The 22,297-nt window shown below is 56.4% G+C and overlaps 1 pseudogene; it reads right to left on the bottom strand.

Moving 5' to 3' along the window:
- The window catches only part of LOC123117921 (probable LRR receptor-like serine/threonine-protein kinase At4g37250), a 6,422-nt pseudogene extending 4,764 nt beyond the window's left edge, over positions 1–1,658 (bottom strand).
- Between the last annotated feature and the right edge of the window lie 20,639 nt (positions 1,659–22,297).

The raw sequence follows: 22,297 nt of genomic DNA on the forward strand, positions 1-22,297 counted from the left end.
TGGGAAGGAAGCGGTCGGGGCGGGCGGGAAAGCGGGCGCCACCGGCTGGGGCGCCATCGAGTGCGGAGGTGGCGGGGCTTGGCCCCTGTGGGTGCCAGCGACGAGGGTGGTGTGGGTCGCCCGAGTCCATTCCATCCTCATCCGGCGCTCCTCCAGCTTGAGGTACACCACCACCTTAGCGAAAGTGGGCTCCGGGATGAGGGTGAGGTTGGAGGTGGCGTTCCCAAAATCCTCGTTGAGACCGGTGGTGAGGGTGCTGATGAGGAGCTCGTCGCCAGCCGTCTCCCCGAGATCGAGGAGCTCATCGACAAGCTTTTTCAGGCGCGTGCAAAAATCGTCGATGGACGAGTCAAGCTGCTGGCACCCGTAAAACTCACCATGGAGAAGGACCTTGCGCTACAGCTTGCTGTCGGTGAAGAGGCCGTTGAGCTTGGTCCAGACGGCATAGGCATCGTCGTCGTCATCCACCATGGTGTGGAAGAGGTCGGTGGAGATGGTGAGATACAACCAGCGGATGATGGTGGCATCGAGGATCATCCACTCCTCGTCATGGATCATGAGAGCCGAGTCCACGGTGCCGTCGATGTGGCCATGAAGGAGGTACTCGCGGATCACCAGCGAAAAATACCGCATCCAAGCGAAGTAGGAGGCGGTGGATTGATCAAGCTTCATCGGGACGCACTCGTGGATGTTGAGGTCACGGACGAGAGTGACATCGGGACCGGCAAATGGGTTGGACACGGTGAAGGAGGAGGAACTCATGGCTAGGGTTAGGGTGTGCGACACGTGGTGCAGCACGAGGGGAAGGTGCGGCGCAGGAGCGGCATGGGGTGCAGTTGCGGGTGGCTACGGTGTGGGGAAAAAAGGCAGCGGCGGCGTGTGTAGAGATTGGAAGAGAGGTGGTAGCACTAGCGATCCAGGGCGGCGTGTGTGGCGATTGGAAAAAGGAACGGCGATAGCACTAGCGCTAGCGATCGCGAGAAGCAGCAGAGTCCAATAGCAGGAGCGTTGGGAACAGGAGGCTGCTGGTTGGGATCGGAGGCTGCGGGTTGGGATCGGGTTGCAGTGGCGGCAGGAACTACAGCGGCGGCAGCGGCCAGAAGGCGCGGCGGCGGCGGCAGGGAGCGGAAGACTGTGTTGAGGATCAGAAGACGGAAACTAATACCATGTGGAATACGAGAATAGGTTGTGCAATACGCAATGCATTGATCGGTGCACTAGGCACGTATATATGAGTACAGAGGGGGGCCACAACCTCGACTATACATAGGAAACAAGAGGTGGGCCCAATACACAATATACACGTACAGAATATACTCAACAATCAGAAAAAGAAGAAAAAAAACTTGTACTTGTAGCAATGGAGTCAAGTAGGACTTACTGGTGAAAAGCGAAGTTGACGAGACTGCCGCGTAGTAGTCATTGATGAGGAGCTTCTCATCGGCGCCCCAGTAGAAACTCCGGAGCCGGAGGATGTTGGGGTGCCGGAACCAGGCGATAGCGCACACCTACACCTCAAAGTCCTTGAGCTTGTCGGCGCCGCTCTCACCGATGCGCCGGATGGCTAGCACGGTGCCGTCGACGAGCATGGCCTTGTGCACGATGCTCGACCCGGTGGCGCCGAGGATGTAGGCCGACCCCTTGAGCAGCGTCTCCATCTCTAGCTTGTTCTTGCCGTCGTCCACCTTCACTGGCGTCGCAGGCGCGGGTGCCTGTTGCTGCTCGTGCTTGTTCTTACTGTGTGTTGCGGGGTGCCACAACCGATGTATCTCCCAGCTCTCTTCTTGTGGTCCTCGCCGCCGTCGTCATCGGAGTCGCCTCTGACGTCGACGCCGAGCAGTCAGAGCTGTACGAGCCATCGTTCTTGCTGCCACCAATGCGGAATCCAATTGACATGACCTCCATGTGCTGAGGAGGAGGAGGAGACTGTGTGGGTCGAAGCCATGGCGCGCATCTTGCCGCGAGTCTGGTCGCCATCGAGAGATGGGGATAGAGGAGTGAGGGGGCATCGTTGGAATTTTTCACTATACGAGAGAGAGCGGTTGTGGACAGGGTTCTTTTATTTGTGGCAGCTTTGCAAAAAAAACCTTGGTTTCTAGCATATTCGGGCGAGTAAGATGACGTAGCAGTCAAGCTATCAAGTGGGTGACTGGATAAGTGCCACATAAGCAAATACATAGAGCAAAGCGTACAATGGACCGTATGTGGTTCCCTAGAACAAGTTTGGTGACTGTATTTTGGGTATTTCTAATCACAGGGACGAAAGTGGCCACCAACGCAAGTAATAGGCCATGTAGGAAAGACTCCTCTACTTGATTACAATGGAGTTAATTACAGGACAATCATGGACAGGTCTCTTTTTGATCGCTCCATTCGATGGGATTCGAACTATGTTTCAGCCGGCTGTACCAGGTTGGCTTCTTCTCCAAGCAGTGAATAGTTGGATGGGGATGCGAGCTGAGGTGTGGAACTCGACCATGGGCAGTCCCCGATAGCGTCGTCCTCACAAAGCGGACTACAGCAACCCGTCGCAGGGTTGAGGGAGCCGAGCCTTGGAACATGACAACGGACATGCCTGGACTGAGTTGTCCTCTCCTCACCGCCGAGCCCGCACGCGTGCGACCACCAGGCGGCCTCTAGCAGCCTGCCGCGGGTCGATTTCCCATCGCTCCAACCCTCTTGGCATGGTCACCCCGCTCGCCATTCCCGGCACCTCCACTACTCGCGTTGTCGGCCTCCATTGCTCGGCGCCCTCCAATGGATAGCATTGCTCCCGCTCCACCTCCAGCTCTTCTCCTCTTTTCCTTTGTCCTGTCAGTTCCATCCGCACAACACTAGGGGACGTGAGATCCTAGTGTGAGCATTGATTGATTTAATCTTTGTGTGTAAACTTTCAAGCAAGCATCTCCCAATCCCCGTCTAATATTCTAAACTTGAGAAGATTTGGACAGACAATCTTGACATTGGGTAACGGCAACCTGGACGGATCTCTATCCTCTATCAAGGCTAATTTTCTCTGATCTATGACATGTCCATCTCTTTTTCTGCAACAAAGTGGTGGAGAGAGCGGGTGTTGTCCAGGGAAGAAGAGAGGTCGCCGTTGTGGGGAGGAAAGGGTGCACTGGGAAGGAAAGGATGCAACCTAGGCAAGCAACCGCCCTAGTGCGCATTGTGGAGCCGATGAAGGTGGCTGCTATTGTTGTCGATGCTATGCTTCAATCAGATGGAGCAGCAAGTTCTTGCAGATGCGCTACTAAGGGATTTAAACCTATAAGGATGCTAGCCGACCCTCCTCCACGGAGATCCTCCCGTGCGTATCGCTCATGGCCGTCGGATGGCTTTTGACTTTTGCCATTGATCACTGGATCGGTTGACTGCATGGTAAATTTTGTTACCTTTTCTCTATTTTTCTGGTTGGATGACATGTGGACCTTCTGTCTGTGTGATTCGGTTGGTTCATTGTGGGTGTTTTCAAATCTTTGTTTAGGTTAACCAGTACGGCACGTGTGCGTGCTGGTGTATGAGCCGTCTGACTCGCACTGTGGCTGGTGAAGCAAGAAAGAGTGCCACGGGCGGGAACCAGAGGACGTGCGAGAAGGGAGTGCCGCGGGAACCACGGGACGTGGAGAGAGCGACGCGCCCGTGAGGTCTTTCATCATCCAATCCATATGCGTAGTACACCTTACGCACTGCAACCATTGGTCCCATCACACAAACACTATCCCCTTTCTAGCAAACCCCACTGCCGCCCTCCGTCTCCACCCCTCCTCCCGCATATTCTCCTTCCCCATGGTGACCCACGTCGACCAAGCCCCAACAGTGCGGGAGCGGCTGGTCCGCGGCTGCCGAGCCCCAATGGCGCGACGGCAGCTGGTCCGCGGCGGCCGAGCCCCCCAACGTTGCGAAAATGGCTGGTCCAGGAGGCGAGGGCGCGGGCATTGGATACTGGGCGCGTGGACAAGGGGGGAGGAGAGATGAGGGTTGGCAGCGATTGCAGGGAGAGGAAGAGGAGTCTGGAGGCAGCGGACGATTTTTTTAGCGTGGTCGGCAACCTCCAGGCAAACGGCAACGACAACGACGCTTGATTGATGTGGTGCCATGAACCGGCCCCTGCTGATCAACAAGGTTGCTGGACTGCCTACATCCGTCCTCCATGGTGCAGTGCCTCCTACGAGTGCCACCTCGCCCCACCAGCTTCGGGCGCCATGGATCAATCGGGGATGGAGGGCAGCAAGTGGAGAAAGATGAAGGCTGCACAATACCGAGGTAGGCTCGACTCCTTTTCTCCCCTCTCAGTTTCTAAATTGTTAGATGGATTCATAATGATCGCATATCTTAGTTAGTGATTTTCTTCTCTCCTTTCCATCACATGATGTGATTCCTTTTTCTAAGATGAATTAGTAACTTTGTGTGGAGGTGGCAGCCCAACCTCCAGGTCTTCCAACCACATGTTTGTTATATTGCCTACCTCAAAGAGATTTAACTGCTTACAAATTATTTTCTACTTGTTTGTTTTGCAGATGATGATGTATGAGTTGGAACGGTTGGGTTTTGAGTGGTAGTTGATCCCTATGCCGGCGGCGGTAGCGGCTATCGTTGATATACAACAATTCAGCAATTGTCTCTGGTGTGCTCCTGTTCTCCTCACCACCCCTAGATCCTTAATTTTTGGAAAACTAATGATTTGGTTCTCGAATGTTCATATGTAATCTAGGTTTTTCTTGATCTCTACGGTGGCCTAAGATTGGTAATTTGGCATCGGCACGCTTTACTCGAATCTATACTGCAAGCCCCAAGTGAATACCTTCTCTATTTGGTTTTTTCATCATGAATGCTAATAACTTGTATCGTTCATGTTTTCGAATAATAATTGCATTAGTTATCCTTTGCTTGTAACTTAGTTGAGTGGTTAGGTTGTAAACCGATTCAATTCTGGATCGAAACATCTTTGTGAAAATGTGAAAAATTAACTCGTGCCTCTATGGGCTGGAGCTGGAGGCTGTGCTGCTCTGTGTGTGGGTGGGTAGTCAGAGAAGGTTGCTGGTGGAAAGCCTCCTGCTGATGCTGACACCTGAAGAAACGATGGGAGTGGTAGGTTGTTTGACTATTAGCCATTTACTGCTCAAACCACCATCTGAGTGCTGGCAACATTAGTTCTAGGTCTAGCCACCTTAGTTTTGTAGTCGGGAACAACATTCTGAAGTTTGAACTTCTCCATCACAAGTGTTTCGAGTGGAATGGTTATGTCCAATGGCAGCAGGATGTCCTCCAGTTCGTGCCACTCAAGATCTTCCTGGTCTCCATCTTGATAGACAACACTGCACCAATTTCTTTCACTGCCATACTTGACAACTTTCCCTACATAGTACGTGTCTCCAAACAGATTTCTCGCTTTCCGCTCTTCTAGCCATTCCCCAAAGCGATGGTTGACTCGAGATCGCGAAGCATCTCTTACTGCAAGTTGTGAACCAGATGAGAATTCAGGAGGCAAGTATGGTACACCATTGGTAATGATGGCAGGCTCTCTGGGTACTTTAACAACAGGTTCGGTGTCTGACTCTTGAATGTCCTTGCTCCCCTCCATGACCTGATATTGCATCAATTCCTAGGATTTAACCAAAACAAATTGTAGCAGAAAGAAAATAGTTTCATCCATAAGATGAGTCATCATAAGAAAGAAAAGTCAAAAATAAGTCGCCATAAATCAAATACTTTCACAGCTACAATGCAGTATTTTGATGAGTTAGGCATGTTGAAACATAAGAGATACCAATCAACACTTGGGATTTAGGAAGCACGGCACATCGCACCAGTGATACAGGTATCATGTCATGATAGGCATCAGGTCTCAACACATCAGTCTAGCACTTAGGTGAAGTACATATGTATTAAAGATTTTTTTTTCAATACCATGTGATGTGTTCCGGTACATGGTGTGAAGTTGTTGGTGTCCTGGGTATGGGGGTATCCATCTCTGCCTGCTTGCGGCCCACCACGTGGCTCCATCCACGACCTGGTATGGCCCAGCTCCATCATCAACAACTCAAGACCCTCACGAGGGGCCAATCCTCACGAGACGGACGACGCCAAGACCCCCGAGGGAATCGGCCTCCTCAGGCTGGATCATGAGGGGCAGAGAGTTCTATGCAGGGTTTACCTCATGAGGCTCAGCTAACGTGAGCCATGACGACCAAGGCCAGGCGGGCGCCAGGCGAGCGCAGAGCGCAGGTTTCCTCTTTGGTGCAAAGGAGGCAAGCTACAGACGTAGACTCCCGAGGAATCAGCCAAAGGTTTCCATTCTGGCGCAACGAGACCAAGACCGACAGGACAGGAGGACGGAGGTCATCGACGAGCCCACCACAGCGTCATGACCAGAGGCTTTTCGCAGGCGAAGACTACTTTTGTCAGGATAAGCGGTACTACTTGTCCCCTTTCAAATCTGACCGTTGTGGGATCCCTTCCTGCCAACATTTGGGAAGAGGACCAAGGCCACTATAAATAGGACTAGCCACCACCATAGAGGCAAGATAAGTTGAACTAGCTCACACCACACCAGCTCCCTTGAGCTCATGAACACCTCACCTCATGAGGCCAGTTCATCCACTGTACTAGTTCATCCTCAGCCCTCCGAGGCAATCAACCAAAATGCTGGAGTTGGGTATTACACTGCAATGTGGCCCAAACCAGGATAAACTGTTGTGTCTCTTTGTCTCTTTGAGCTTGACGTGCTAGGCTTAGGAGGATCGCGAGTAGGCAGGCTGGGTAGGTTGAGATCTCCGCACGGACCCCAGAGTTCAATCCTCTCAAGGGTTTGCGGAACCCATAATCCGACATCTGGTGCGGTAGGGGTGCGTTGGAACCTTCTACCCCGACCGCCAGATCGTGCCGCTGACCTCGATGTCGGGCACTCCTCCGCCGGCCTAGTCGACACGCACTCCCGGAGAAGCACCGGGCTCCGATATTTCACCCTCTCCCTGCGGCAGGTGCAGTGGTGTCGGCGTTCTGGCAACGGGGTCCCCAGACTTGCCTACCTGTGGCCTGCGGCGTGGCTTGAGTGGTGGCCCAGCACGGCCCATCTTCATCAGCGCAAGACTCAAGACCCTCGCGAGGGGCCAATCCTCGCGGGGCGGATGACACAAGACTTCATCAGGAACAGCCTCGCCAGGCAGGCTCGCGAGGAGGCGGAGAGATCAATGCAGGGTACCTCGCGAGGTGCTCGTGACGCAAGCCGTGACGATCGAGACCAGGCGGGCGCCGGCCCACGCAGCGTCCTTGTTTTCTCTTTGGTGCAAAGGGGGCAAGCACAGGCGTGGAGTACCGAGGCATCAGGCAAAGGTTGCCATTTCAGTGCAACGAGACCAAGACCAGTAGAGCGGCAGGATGGAGGTCACCGTGGAGCCCAAGACGGCGTCATCGCCAGTGCCTTTGGCAGACGAAGACCAACTTTAGTCAGGATAACTTGTACTAAATGTTGCCCTTCAAAATGGCCGTTGTTAGCGCCCTTCCCGCTCAATATTTGGGAAGAGGGCCAGGGCCACTCTATAAATAGGGATAGCCACCACAGTAGGAGAGATCTCATCGAGTACTCATTAGATTGAGAGGCGACCGAACTCATCCAAGCAGTTCATCGCACCAGCTCAAGAACACCTCTCGCGGGGCAGTTCATCCTTTGTACTGTTCATCATCAGCCCCTGAGGCAATCCACCACACCACACACTGGAGTAGGGTATTACACCACAACGGTGGCCCGAACCAGTATAAATCTTGTGTCCGTCATGTTGTTCATCGTTTTAGCTTAGATTCTTGTGAGGCGATCGAACGTGGAGTGGTAGGGGGAAGATCTTCGCGCGCACCCCAGAGTTCAAACCTTAAGGGTCTGCCGGAACCCAACATCCGACATTTGGCACGCCAGGTAGGGGTGCGCCGAAATCTTTTTTCCGCTATCCCGCATTCTATCTCCCGTCGTGTCCATGGCTAATGCTCGTCGGGCTCGCGCCGAGTGTCGGGCTGCTCTCGCCGCCTGAGTCGCCCAGACGGCTCCCGTCGATGGGTGTCCCCATCGTTCCCCGTCGCCTGTCGCCAATGCTGCCACCGTCCCGGCGGGGAACGAGCAGCAGGCCTCGTCACTGGATCCTTCGGTGCGGCGGGAAGGCCGCACCGCCACCCCGTCGCTGACTCCCGCTGGTTTGTCGTCCCACGCCCGTCGCGCCCCCATGGACACGCATGTTGCGTTGCTCCTGGGGCGTGAGCTCCTGCACTACCGTCCCGTCGACGACCTCTATGAAGAGTGGCTCGCTCGCATCATCGAGCTCGTCAGCGCCGCCGGGGGCTCCCCTGTGCCGTCCATCTTGCTGCCTCGCCCTCTGTCCTGCACAGGAGGCACAGATTAGGAGGTGCCTCCGCCACCTCCTCCCCAAGATGGTGCCCTGGCTCCTGGGCGCGCATCCCCAGGACGAGATCCACCGCGTCCAGCACCCGCGCGACAAGAAAGGAGCTGCCAAGAAATCCCTCGTACCCAAGAAGGTGCGCGCGTGCTCCCAGCACCGGCACACCATGACCGCATTCCCGTGCCAGCACGTCAAGACCCCGCGCTGCTCCAGGCAGCGGCACGCGGGAACCTCCAGGAGAAAGCCCCACATCAGCAGAGAGCTCCGATGGCCACCGCAGGCTGCCGTGCCTTCACCAACGAGCTACGCAGTGTCGCCTGGCCAGCCAAGTTCAAACCTGACCTGCCTCCTCGCTACGACGGCACTTCCGACCCCGTGGAGTTCCTACAGCTCTACGAGCTGGGCATCGAAACTGCCAACGGGGACGAAAGGGTCATGGCGAACTGGTTTCCCATGGCACTCAAGGACGGTGCCCGCACCTGGCTCCTGAACCTGCCCCCTGGCATGATCTCCTCCTGGGACGAGATGCACACTCGCTTCATCGCCAACTTTTAGGGCACTCGCCACCGTCCGCCGGCCGTGGGTGACCTGCGCCGCATCAAGCAGCAGCCCGGAGAAACCTTGCTGAAGTACATCCAGCGCCTCAACAACGCTCGCCTCAAGATTCCCAGGGTAACCGAGGAGGCCATCATCTCGGCGTTCTCTGATGGCGTCCGCGACGTCAATATGAAGTAGGAGCTGGCAATCCACAAAGATATGTGTACGTCTTTGGAGTTGTTCAACCTGGTGACCAAGTGCGCAAGGGCTAAGGAGGGACGCCTCTCCCTTCTCGAGCTCCCAGCAGCAGACCCAAAAGAGAAGAAAGCCAAGGCCAAGGATGTGAAGCGCAAGGGAGCAGTTGTGCTTGCAGCAGAGCCTGACATGAAGCACGGCAGGGACCAGCCGGAGTCATCCAAGGGCAGCCGGTACTGTGTGTACCACGACCTCCACACCCACAACACCAACGAATGCCAATAGCTCAGGGCCGTGCGAGAAGGCCGTGTCGGTCGATGCCCCAAGCGCAACGATCGGGGCTACGGCCGAGGCGGAGGAAGAGATGGAGGACGATGGGACGACCGTGGCCCTCGCCAAGAATGGTGTGACCGGCCTCGCGAGGACCGCTGGCAGGATCAGCCTCGCGAGGGGGCTTGGAGGGATCAGCCTCGTGAGGATCACCCGCAAGGCAACACAGGGCTTCCTCCTCTGCCACTACCACCAAGAAGGAATGACGACCATCATCAAGACGAGGGGGCTGGGGGCTCCCAGGAGCCGCGAGTAATCGCTTGCATCCTAGGCGGCACTCAGGCCCTAGCCTCTCAGCGCATCTTCAAGCAGTTTGCTCGCGAAGTGAATGCAGTCCTCCCCAAGCTTGATGCCAGGCGCCCCCTCAGGTGGTCTGCCTGCGCCATCACATTCAACTCAGCGGATCAGCTCAAGTGCGTGGCAACGGTCCGTGTCCTCCGGATGCTTTGTTCCCCAGTCATCAGCAATGTGCAAGTTACCAGGACCCTCATAGACGGTGGAGCAGGGCTCAACGTCCTGTCCGTCGAGACATTCAACAATCTTCAAGTGCCATACGATCATCTTCAACCAACCAAGCCTTTCTCAGGAGTCACTGATGGTTCCACTGTCCCGATAGGGCAGGTCCGCCTCCCTGTCACCTTTGGGCAGCGCAAGAACTACCGTACCGAGCTCATTGACTTCGACGTCGCTCACATTCGCCTGCCATACAATGTCATCCTCGGGTACCCAGCTCTGGTCAAGTTTATGGCAGTGACTCACCATGGCTACAATGTCCTCAAGATGCCAGGAAGTGGCGGAGTCATCACGGTCCCCTGTGAAGAGAAGGATGCGGTGTGCTCTCTCGAGCGCGCCTTCCAAGCCGCGTTGATCGAGGACCCAGACAACAAGAGTGGAAACCTTCCTGAAGCAGTCCCCAAGAAGAAGACGTCGCCTGGCTCAAGACCTCAGGAGGCAGGCACCTCCGGAGGCGCCGCATCCGGACATGCGCCCATCCAAGGGGCGCCACCCTCCGTTGCATAGGGAGGCGCGCCCGGCGCCCTCCTCGGGCAAGGCTCGGGGGCTCTCTCCTGGGGAGCCACTGACTTTGCCAAGATCACGAGGGAGGCGCTCGGGCACCACTTGGAGGCGTGCTTCGCGGCACGTTTCCCTCAGGAAGGCGTGAGGCAAGGAGGGCCCAATCCTCAGGAGTTCATCACCAAGGTCGCTCAGGAGTTGCAGGAATCGAGAGTCATGCGCGGCAACCGCCGCCTGCCCAGCGTAGCTCCCCATCCAGGCGAGGATGGCGGGCTGCGCGTCTGCATCGACTACCCAGGGCTCAATCAAGTCGCATCGCAAGAGCGCTTCTGGCCTTCGCGTGTGGGACGTTGCGAGGGTCCACCGCACAGCTACGTTCGCATGCCCTTCGGCCTGCCGAACGCAGCTGCTGCCCACCAGCGCCTGATGAGGAGCATTCTGGAAGCTTAGGTGGCTAAGCATCACGCGCTCCTGGAGGAAACAGAGATGGACCTCGCCGAGCCGCCCGGACCTATCGAGCCTCCCGAGGCTCGAAGCTCCGAGGGCTCGTGAGGATCGGCTTCTTCACCATGCACCGTCAGCTACCCCAACACTCGCTCTACAATGGTATCAGGTGACTTCTCTCAAGTTCCGTTTCAGCTGGAAGCGCCCTCAGGGCTGCATCGTTCCCAGGTCGCATGGGTCATGTATCCGTTTTGCTTATGTCTTCAGCTTACCTTGTTTGGGGCGCCCCTCGGGCTGCATCATTCCCAAGCTACTTGGGCCAGACCCAGTGGAGTGTGCCTTTCTCTGCATCTATCTAAGTTGATTTGCTTATTTATGCTTAACCTGCTTGAGATAATCGCCTGCTCGATTGACACCTACCTTTGGAGCCGCTCGCTCTAGCACGGCACTTGCGCATGGGTCCGTCCCTGCAACATCGACAAATCTGAGTGGTCAAGCTCTGGCCGCGGCAGCCTCGCAAAGCACTACCTCACCTGGCCCTCAGTGCCTCAATCACTCCCTCGGAGCAACCAATGGCTGGCTAGCAACTGTAATGGCATTCCTTGTTTTCCTCGTGTTGGTGTACAGGATCCGCCTAAGGAATAGCATGGGGGCGTCGTGAGCTCTCTCTCTCTCTCTCCCATGCGATCCGCTCGCGTGTTAAAAGGGGGGCGTCTGAGCATCGCAACTCAGGGGATCTTACTGGCTCTCCAGCCCTCACCCCCTGGCCTTGACCCACGGCATCGCGACCTCTCATACCAGCGGCGGCTGAGCTCGCTCGAGGGCCGGGACCTCAGGATGTAGAGCATGAAGGAAATTGCGGGGAAGAGGGGAGAACTTCACGAGGATCCAACCCAGCGACACCCTAGCTGCCGGCGCGCAGGCCAGGCACCTCGCCGAATAACGACTCCAAGTTCATGAGATAAGTCATGCCCCTGCAAAAGCTAAATCAACGCGATGCTAAACCCTCGCCTAGTGCAGTCTTGCCCAGCGGAGGCTGCTTGAGCGCTAAAGGGGACCTCCTGAGCATCGCGCCTCGGGGGCTCTTACTGGACCTTGGGCCGCTCACCTCCTGGCCTTGACCACGGCATCGCGACCTGGCATACCAGCAACGGCTGAAGCCTGCCTGGGGACCGGGACCTGTCAGTGTAGAGCACCAAGCCCTCGCGAGGATAGAAAGGGGGAGCCGAGCCGAGACAGGACAAGCATCTCGCTTCCATTCATAATAAGGATCATATTCACAAAAGATATGGCAGACGCCTTGCATACCCCCGCGGGGTGTTTCTTCGGTTCCTCGCAGGGAACAAAATGTGCAAATCCTATGGAACGCTAACTACGCGCGCCTCCATAGGAGACGCCATCATCAACAGTGGGCCGCCAAGCGCCGGCGCCAACCCCATCCAGATCAGCGGCGTCGGCGGCTGGATGCAGCTGCCCTGCTCCGAGTGCGACGCGAGCTCGGGGGCTCGTAGCTGTCATCGCTCGTCTCCGGAGTCACGTGAAGCTCGGGAGAGTCGCTGGACCCTCCGGCTTCTCCACTGCTACCAGAGGAGCTGCTGGGGAAGCGGTTGGCAGGCGTGGCCCTCGCCACTTTGATGACCCGGTCACCTTCCTTGGGGAAGCACTCTAGTCGGCGCCTTCCGCGTCAAAGACCTTGAAGAATATCAAGGAGGCGCCATCATATTCAAGATGAATTACGAGGGCGCCCCCCATCCGGCAGACCCGGGCGATCTCGCCCCAACCCCGGGTCATGTAGACCTTGCCCGGAGCGAAAACCTCAACCTCCACTCCGGTCGCAAGGGTGCTGCAGTCAGCATGCTGCAGCCAGAGCTCCAAAGGCCACCTCGGCGGCATCCCAAAGGCGAAGGAGGGAGGACGGCGAATCCAAGAGCGTGGAGGCAAAGCGGCGTGAAGAACAAGCTCGCGAGAAGAGCCCTCGGCATGGACTCGAGGGGTGACGTCGCGCACCGCCGTGACTCGTCGGCGGCGTCGGCGGTGCCGCTCGGCGTCTTCTTCTCCATGGCCCTCAGCCCGGGCGTACAAGGGCAGCGGAAACCCAGGCGGCGGCCGCTCGTACCAAGGCCTCGACGTCTCCTGCCATGCGACCACGTCGCAGCGGCCGGGGACCGGACGCTTCCTTGGTGGAAGCGGGTCAGGACCCCCTTGGGGGGCCTTCCCCTTCTCTTCCACTGAAAACCGGCAGATCGGTGCCATTGGCGTAAAGTGGAGCAAGGCCGAGGAAGGAGTGAAGCAGAAAGAGATGGACTACGGGGGATCTCGCCCTCGTCCGTACTTATAGTCCGGAGGAGGTCAACCGTCGGCCTCCACGATCACACGTAATCATGACCCATTTCTGCATGCAGGGACTTGTCAAGTCAAGCAGTTGCCGAGGCAACGTGGGGAAGCGGAGGCGCCCACGTCCAATCAACCGCCACGCGGCGCCCAAGGCCGCAGGCTGATGGGGCCCGCGGCACTCCGCACTTGCCCCTTCGCTTCTCCGCTAAGCCAAGTCCGAGCGCGCCTTGGGCCCGGGGGCTACAGTCGGCGTTCTAGGAATGGGGGTCCCCAGACTTGCCTGCCTGCGGCATGCGGCATGGCTCGAGTGGTGGCCCAACACGGCCCATCTTCATCAACACAAGACTTCCAGACCCTCGTGAGGGGCTAAGCCTCGAGGGGCGGACGACAAAAGACTTCCTCAAGAACGGCCTCTCCAGGCAGGCTCACGAGGAGGCGGAGAGATCAAGGCAGGATACCTCGCGAGGTGCTCATGATGCAAGCCGTGACGATCGAGACCAGGCGAGCGCCGGCTCGCGCAGCGTCCTTGTTTCCTCTTTGGTGCAAAGGGGGCAAGCACAGGCGTGGAGTACCGAGGCATCAGGCAAAGGTTGCCATTTCAGTGCAACGAGACCAAGACCAGTAGAGCGGCAGGATGGAGGTCACCGTGGAGCCCAAGATGGCGTCATCGCCAGTGCCTTTGGCAGACGAAGACAAACTTTAGTCGGGATAACTTGTACTAGATGTTCCCCTTCAAAATGGCCGTTGTTGGTGCCCTTCCCGCTCAATATTTGGGAAGAGGACCAGGGCCACTCTATAAATAGGGATAGCCACCACAGTAGGAGAGATCTCATCGAGTACTCATTAGATCGAGAGGCGACCGAACTCATCCAAGCAGTTCATCGCACCAGCTCAAGAACACCTCTCGCGAGGCAGTTCATCCTTTGTATTGTTCATCATGAGCCCCTGAGGCAATCCACCACACGACACACTGGAGTAGGGTATTACACCACAACGGTGGCCCGAACCAGTATAAATCTTGTGTTCCTCGTGCTATTCATCGTTTTAGCTTAGATTCTCGTGAGGCGATCGGACGTGGAGTGGTAGGGGGAAGATCTTCGCGCGCACCCCAGAGTTCGAACCTTAAGGGTCTGTCGGAACCCAACATCTGACAAGTTCCAACCGGAGATGCCGCCACGTTATGACAGCGCAGCGGATCCGTCCGCCTTTGTCCAAGCATACGAGGAGGTAGTTTGGGCGGCCGGCGGAGATGACAACGTGAAGGCCAACTGGCTCCCCATGGCCCTTGTAGGTGCGTTGCATGCCTGGTTACTCAACTTGCCGGCATTCTCTGTGGCCTCCTGGGAGGAGCTACGCGACCTCTTCCTCACCCTCTACGCGGCACCGGTGCCCCCAGTCGTCACAGCTCTCTTGGGTGGCTCGCAGGTGCCACCCTCCGACCGCCACATCAAGCAGTTCTACTAGCGAGTAAGCGCCACCCAGGCAGGCTCGGGGGCTCCCCCCGGGCTAGACAGCGCCCAAGGCCGACCTCACCTTCGGCCTCGAGGATCATCTTGTCGCCACGACGGGAGCAGGCACGCTCCCAATGCTCTGCACCCCCACCATCTGCAACATGGCGTTCACCAGAACCCTCATCGACGGTGGAGCCGTCCTCAACGTGCTCTTCTCAGATGCATTCAGCCTGCTCACGTGCCGCCCAGCCGGCTATGCCCCACCAAGCCTTTCTCCGGGGTCGGCGGCGGCTCCACCAGCCCCCTGGGGAAGATCCGCCTCAATGTCACCTTCGGGACCCGTGACAACTACCGCACCGAGCTCATCGACTTCGACATCGCCAGGATCGACCTGCTCATCGACTTCGACATCGCCAGGATCGACCTGCAAGCCCTCTAAGCTCGCCTTCAAGTCAGCCGCATCCGTGCTACCCGACGAGAAAGGTGGTCAGGAGGCCCCAGAAGCAGCGCCAGCCAAGAAGAAGCAATTGTTCTCCCAAGACCGAGCCGAGACGAAGCAAGTGTTGGTCAGTGAGGATGGGCGGCCAGCGCCACCTTCACCATAGGGGGTGGCCTCCCTCGGGACCAAGAGGAGGCATTGGTTAACTTTTTGCAGGCCAACAAGGATGTATTCGCTTGTGAACCCAAACACTTGGCTGGGGTCCCAAGGGGAATAATCGAGCACCACACGAGGGCATGCCCAAACGTGCGACCGGTGAAGCAGACGGCCTGTCGCCAGTCCACCAAGAAACAGGCCTTCATCATCCAGGAAACCCGCAAGCTACAAGCCGCAGGGGTCATCAGAGAGGTACGATACCCGAAATGGCTGGTGAACCCCGTCATCGTCCCCAAGAAAGGAGGGAAGGAGTGCATGTGTATTGACTTCAACAACCTCAACAAGGCCTGCCCGCAAAATCCTTTCCCGCTCCCTCGCATTGACCATATCGTGGACTCCACCACCGAGTGCGACCTGTTATACTTCTTGGATGCTTTCTCAGGCTACCACCAGATCAAGATGGTCGTGAAGGATGTGGAGAAAACGGCGTTCCTGACCCCCTGCTGGGAGTATTGCTACACCTGCATGCCCTTTGGAATGCATAATGTTGGGGCAACCTTCCAGAGACTAATGCATATTGCCCTGGGCTCGTAGCTCGGGAGGAATGCAGAAGCCTATGTTGACGATATAGTGGTGAAGTCTCGGGAGGCCGGGACCCTGATAGCAGATCTGGAGGAGACGTTTTCCAGCCTGCGCAAGGTGGACCTTCGGCTTAATCCCGAGAAGTGTGTGTTCGGGGTTCCCTCTGGCAAGCTGCTGGGCTTCCGGCTATCACACAGAGGGATCGAGGCCAACCCGGAGAAGGTCAAGGCGATAGAGGACATGAGGCCCCCACAGACCCTGAAGGAGATGCAGAAGCTGGCGGGCTGCATAACCTCGCTTGGGCACTTCATTTCCAAGCTGGGGGAGCGCGCCCTCCCATTCTTCAAGATGATGAAAAGGAAGGAGCCATTCGAGTGGACCCCGGAGGCGGACGCAGGCTTTGAAGACCTCAAGAGATATTTGACCAGTCTGCCAGTAATGGTGGCACCGCGCCCTCTCGAGCCCTTGGTGCTCTATCTGGCAGCCACCCCTCACTCAGCCAGCGCCGCCCTGGTGGTACTAAGGAAGGAACGCCCGTCCAAGAAACCTCAGCAGGATGCACAACCATCGAGCAAGGCACAGGGCCCTCGGGACGGTGCGTCTGGGGCCTCGACCGACTCGGTGGTCGACATTCCTCCTGAGGCCACGATCGACCCCGCGGCTACCGAGGCTCCCGAGGGCGGGCCTCATGAAACCATGGAGGACCCGCGCCCTCACGAAGACCAAGACTCCGCTGATGCCTCACCCCTCGTCGGGCACCCTGTCTACTTTTTCACCATGGTACTGAGGGAGGCCCGGGCGCGCTACCCCATGCCTCAGAAACTCCTGCTCGCGCTCCTGGTCGCCTCCCGGAAGTTGCGCCACTATTTTCAAGGCCACCCCGCTGGAGAGGGTGCTCCGGAGCCCGAACGCCGCCGGGCGAGTTGCTGAATGGATCATCGAGCTTCAGGCGTTCAATCTCGAGTTCAGCACCACCAGGGTCATCAAGGGTGCAGCCCTCGCAGACTTCGTGGCCGAGTGGACTGATGATCCCGACCATGGAGTAGGCGAGGACCACTCCCTCCTACCCGGAGGTGAGGAACCGGACAGATGGATCATGTACTTTTATGGGGCATTTGCACGACAAGGCGCGGGAGCGGGGGGCCGTCCTCATCTCAGCCACCAAGGACAAGCTCTGCTACGCTGTGCAGCTCTGCTTCTAGCAAGGCGAGAAGGTCTCCAACAACATTGCAGACTTCAAGGGCTTGCTCGCCGGACTCAGGGCCGCGGCCGCGCTGGGAGTGAAGTGCCTCACCATTAAGGGCGACTCTCAGCTCCTCGTCAACTTCTCCAACAAGGAGTACACGCCTAAGGACGAGCACATGGAGGTGTACCTAGAAGAGGTGCACAAAATGGAGAAGCGGTTCATGGGCGTGGATCTGTAGCACGTGCCGTGCAGAACGAACAAGGAAGCGGATGACATCGCCAAGAGAGCCTCAAGCAGGCACCCTCAGGAGCCGGGGGTCTTTGAGGAGCGGTTCTTCAAGCTGTCTGCCACTCCCCACGCCTCGACCCCAGCACCTCCTCAGGAGGACTTGCCACAAGCACCCAGGACGGGTGCCCCAACCTATGGCCACCCCTCGGGGGCTCGCCTGCTGCTTGCGCTCGAGCCTCAGGAGGGGTGCTGGACTAAAGAGTTCAAGGCGTACTTGCTTCAAGGGACCCTGCCAGAGAAGGAGGAAGACGTCGAGCGCGTGGCACGTCAAGCTACCGCGTACTGTATCCAGGATGGTGAGTTATATCGCAAGAGGCCCAATGATGTTTCGTTGTGGTGCATCTCCAGGGAACAGGGGCTCGAGCTGCTAGCGGACATACATGGTGGGGACTGCGGGCATCATTCCTCGTCACGCACTCTAGTGGGCAATGCATTCCGCAGCGGTTTCTACTAGCCCACCACGCTCAACGACGCCGCGGGGCTAGTGCGCTCTTGTGAAGAATGCCACTTTCACACCAAGCAAATCCACCAGCCCGCGCAGGGCCTCCAGACAATCCCGCTCACATGGTCGTTTGCGGTCTGGGGGCTGGACATCTTGGGGCCGTTCCCTCGAGCGCTAGGGGGCTACCGGTACCTCTATGTCGCCATCGACAAGTTCACCAAGTGGGCGGAAGTAGAAGCCATGCGCACTATCCCAGCTGGATCGGCCATCAAGTTCATCAAGGGAATCATGAGCTGGTTTGGGGTCCCCAACCGCATCATCACCAACAACGGCTCGCAGTTTACCAGGAACCTTTTCAAAACATATTGTGCTAACCTTGGAACGCAGATATGCTACGCCTCAGTGGCACACCCACGGAGCAACGGCCAGGCCGAGCGGGCAATTGCAGAAGTCCTGAGGGGGCTCAAGACCAGGACCTTCAAGAAGAGGCTCGAGGCCTGCGGCAGGGGCTAGCTCGACGAACTGCAGTCCATGTTGTGGTCCATCTGCACCACCGCGACCAAGCCAATGGGAGAGACGCCATTCTTCCTAGTCTATGGAGCAGAAGCGGTTCTCCCTCACGAGGTCAAGCATCACTCCACGCGGGTCCTGGCGTTCGATGAGGCACGCTAGGATGCCACGCGGAGGATGCATCTCGTGCTAGGGGAGGAACGCCACCGACAATCCTTGCTCCGGGCGGCAAGGTACCAGCAGGCGCTGCGGCAGTACCACTGCCGCAACATCCGCTCTAGGACGTTAGAGGTGGGCGATCTCGTCCTAAGGCGGGTACTCTTCAGGGAGGGGATGCACAAGCTCTCTCCCACGTGGGAGGGCCCGTTTAGGATTGCTCATGTCTTCAGGCCTGGCGTCGCGTTCCTGGAGACATAGGAAGGGTTCCCCATCGAGAACGCCTGGAACATCCAGCACCTCCGAAAGTTCTACCCTTGAAGAAAGGCTCCGGCCTGTGAACAAGGCTCCAACATGTGAAGGTCTCCGCTCATGACACTCTCACGTAATAATGAGTGGGGCTGTACACGCCCCGGAGTCTCCTGTGTCGGTGTCCTGGATACGGGGGTATCCAGCCCTGCCTGCCTGCGGCCCACCACGTGGCTCCACCGGCGGCCTGGTACGGCCCAGCTTCAGCATCAACCGCACAAGACCCTCGTGAGGGGCCAAGCCTCGCGAGGCGGACAACGTCAAGACCCTCGAGGGGATCGGCCTCACCAGGCTGGCTCCCGAGGGGTGGAGAGTTCTATGCAAGGTTTAACTCATGAGGCTCAGCTGACGTGAGCCATGACGACCAAGGCCAGGTAGGCGCCAGGCGGGCACAGAGCGCAGGTTTCCTCTTTGGTGCAAAGGAGGCAAGCCACAGGTGCAGAGTCCTGACGAATCAGCCAAGGGATTCCATTCTGGTGCAACGATACCAAGACTGCCAGGACGGCAGGACGGAGGTCATCGACGAGCCCACCACAGCGTCACAACCAGAGGCTTTTCGCAGGCGAAGACTACTTTTGTCAGGATAAGTTGTACTACTTGTCACCTTTCAAATCCAGCCATTGTTGGATCCTTTCCCACCAACATTTGGGAAGAGGACCGAGGCCACTATAAATAGGACTGGCCACCACCATAGAGGCAAGACAAGTCGAACTAGCTCACACCACACCAGCTCCCTTGAGCTCAAGAACACCTCACCTCCTGAGGCCAGTTCATCCATTGTACTAGTTCATCCTTAGCCCATTGAGGCAATCCACCAAAACGCTGGAGTAGGGTATTACACCGCAAGGTGGCCCGAACCAGGAGAAACTGTTGTGTCTCTCTGTCTCTTTGAGCTTGTCACGCTAGGCTTAGGAGGATCACGAGTAGGCAGGCTGGGTAGGTTGAGAACTCCGCATGCACCCAGAGTTCGAACCTCTCAAGGGTGTGCGGAACCCGTAATCCGAGATTTGGTGAGCCAGGTACGGGTGCGTTGTCATAGCCCTAGCTCAGCCCCTGTTGTCTTTGCTTGATTCTCATGACATTATGTTTACAATTCAAATAAATTTGAAATGGGGATGACAGATACCGCCAGCACCCCCTTAATTCAACTAGGGTCCAAATAAAATCATTTTCACTGAACCCAAAATGCCCTTCTAAAATGTTCATCATCTTTGCCTTGGTCTAGAACCTCTGACAAAAATGGTGCACACTTTTCTAGGACAACAAAGGGTCACTGAATTAAATCATATAGTATTTGCATTTGGGCATTTAAATGCTATAAAATATTTTAAATGCCCAAATAATCATAAACTGAAATGCTTGCTGTTGGAAATGTTCCAAACCGTGGCCTCAGTCAGTTGCATGATTTTTGAAAGTTACTAGCTATTTTTAATAAGGACATCAAGTTACAGAATAATAGAAAAAGAGAAATATTAGAGAAAGAGAGATAACTTACCTGGCATCCACCAACCGGCCCAGCACTATAGCTGGCCGGCCCAGCCCACCAGGGGCTCCCTGTCGTCTTCCACCTCCTACCAGTGGGCAGGAGGGCGTGTGGTCACCGTGCGCGCACACGCGCCCCGGCCACCTCCTGCTTACCGCTCCCCCTCGATGCCCTGGCCTTCTCTGGTTGTGCCAAGCATCTCCCTGCCTCTCTCTCTCACTCTCCTTCGCTCCTGCCCCTCCTCTGCTCTCTCCCCGCACGGGCCCAAGCGGAGCTCGTAGCCACCGTCATCTCGACAACAACCTAAGCTATCTACAAGCTCCACCAGGTCCCCCTCTTCCTTCTCACCAAGCAGCACGGCGCCGGAAACCTATGGACGCCGCCAGCTCCGTCGTTCCCCTCCTCGGCCACCGAAGACCGCCGCCGTCGATTCACCGCCTCCGCCGCATCCCCGAGCTCGCTGAGCCGTCCTCAACCCCGCTGTGAGCTCCACCATCATTTTGCCCTCTCGTCGTGCTCTACTTCCCTCTCTAGCCACCGTTCGCAACGAGCCCGAGAGCTCTTCGATGCCGTCTATGTCACCGCCACGGCTACGGCTGCTGAAGCTCACAGTCGAGCACACCACTGCGCTTAGTGCCTCCCCATGAGCTCGCAGCACACCCCAGCTCACCTTTCCGTGCCCCCTAGTTCTCGCTCGCATCTCGTCCGAGCTCCAGCCGCCACCGTGGTCGATGCCGCGCTCGACTCCGGCCACCCGAGCCGATAACTCCAGTCCCGTTGGATGCGGAGGAGCACCAGCAACGCGTAGAGCCCTTCAGCCGCCGATTTGGTCGCCGGAGGAGCATTTCCGACGCCCTCAGCCGTTGCTGGCGTGCCGACGACGAGCCGCGGGTCAACTCCAACTAGTATGACCCGGGTTTGACCACAATTTGACCCGCTCTAGCTCACTGACGTGTGGGCTAGGCCCTGTTTAATTAGGTGTTAGATTAGTTAGTGCTAATTAATTTAGTTAATTAGTTAAGACACTGATATGTGGGCCCGGCCCTGCTGACATTTTGTTAGGATTAGTTTAACCCTAATTAACTCAGTTAGCTAACTAAGTCACCGACCAGTGGGCCGCACTGGTCAGGTTTGACCTGGACGGCGCCTGTTAACCTGCTGAGGTCAGCATGACCTAATGCTGACATAGTAAACTTTTTCTGGAATTGAAATAAATCAGAAATGAATTATGAATTTCTGAAAATGCTCTAAACTTCTAGAAATCATAGAAATTAATCTGTAACTCCAAATGCATAGATTTATATATGAAAAATGATCATAAAAATCCAATCTATCCATCTATACTAGTTTCATGCATGTTTAAACAAGTTAACCTTGCTATTTAGTGCGAAACATGATAAGGTACTATTTAAGATCACAAAATGACTTTGGGGTTGAACCTTTGGTTCAACAGGACTCAAACCCATCTGATTGTAGTTGCATTAGCCCAACACACTCATATTGCCAGGTCATGATCATGCATCATATTGTGCATTGCATTGATTGTGTTCTTCCTTGTTTGCCGGTATTTGTCCCTTCTTTGTAGACGACGTACCGACGATGAGTTTGATGACACCGATGAAGAGCTATACTATCTTCAGAAGTGCCAGGCAAGCAAAAACCCCTTGTTCATTCCGATACAATCTCACTCTCTCGCTCCTGCTCTCTTTTACTGCATTAGGACAACAACGACATATCTGTTACTTGCTATTGTAGTTGAACCCCTTTCCTGTACATGACCTGTCATTGCCACAGTAAATAGATGAAACCTACTAGCATGAGTAGGAGTTGTTTGAGCCCTGATGTGCCTACTCATTCATGTTTGTTGTCATGCCTGCTACTGCTAAGAGTTGAGTCAGGTCTGGTTCATCGGGGATGAACTAGAATGTTGTGAACATGTCCTACTATGCGTGAGCTAAGTGTGTGAACACCATTTGGTAAAGGTAGCGGTGAGAGGCCATGTAGGAGTACATGGTGTGTTGTCTCATTGAAGCCGTCCTCATGAACTGAGTTCT

This window comes from Triticum aestivum, chromosome 5B, assembly GCF_018294505.1.
Source record: "Triticum aestivum cultivar Chinese Spring chromosome 5B, IWGSC CS RefSeq v2.1, whole genome shotgun sequence".
Taxonomy (NCBI): Eukaryota; Viridiplantae; Streptophyta; class Magnoliopsida; order Poales; family Poaceae; genus Triticum; species Triticum aestivum.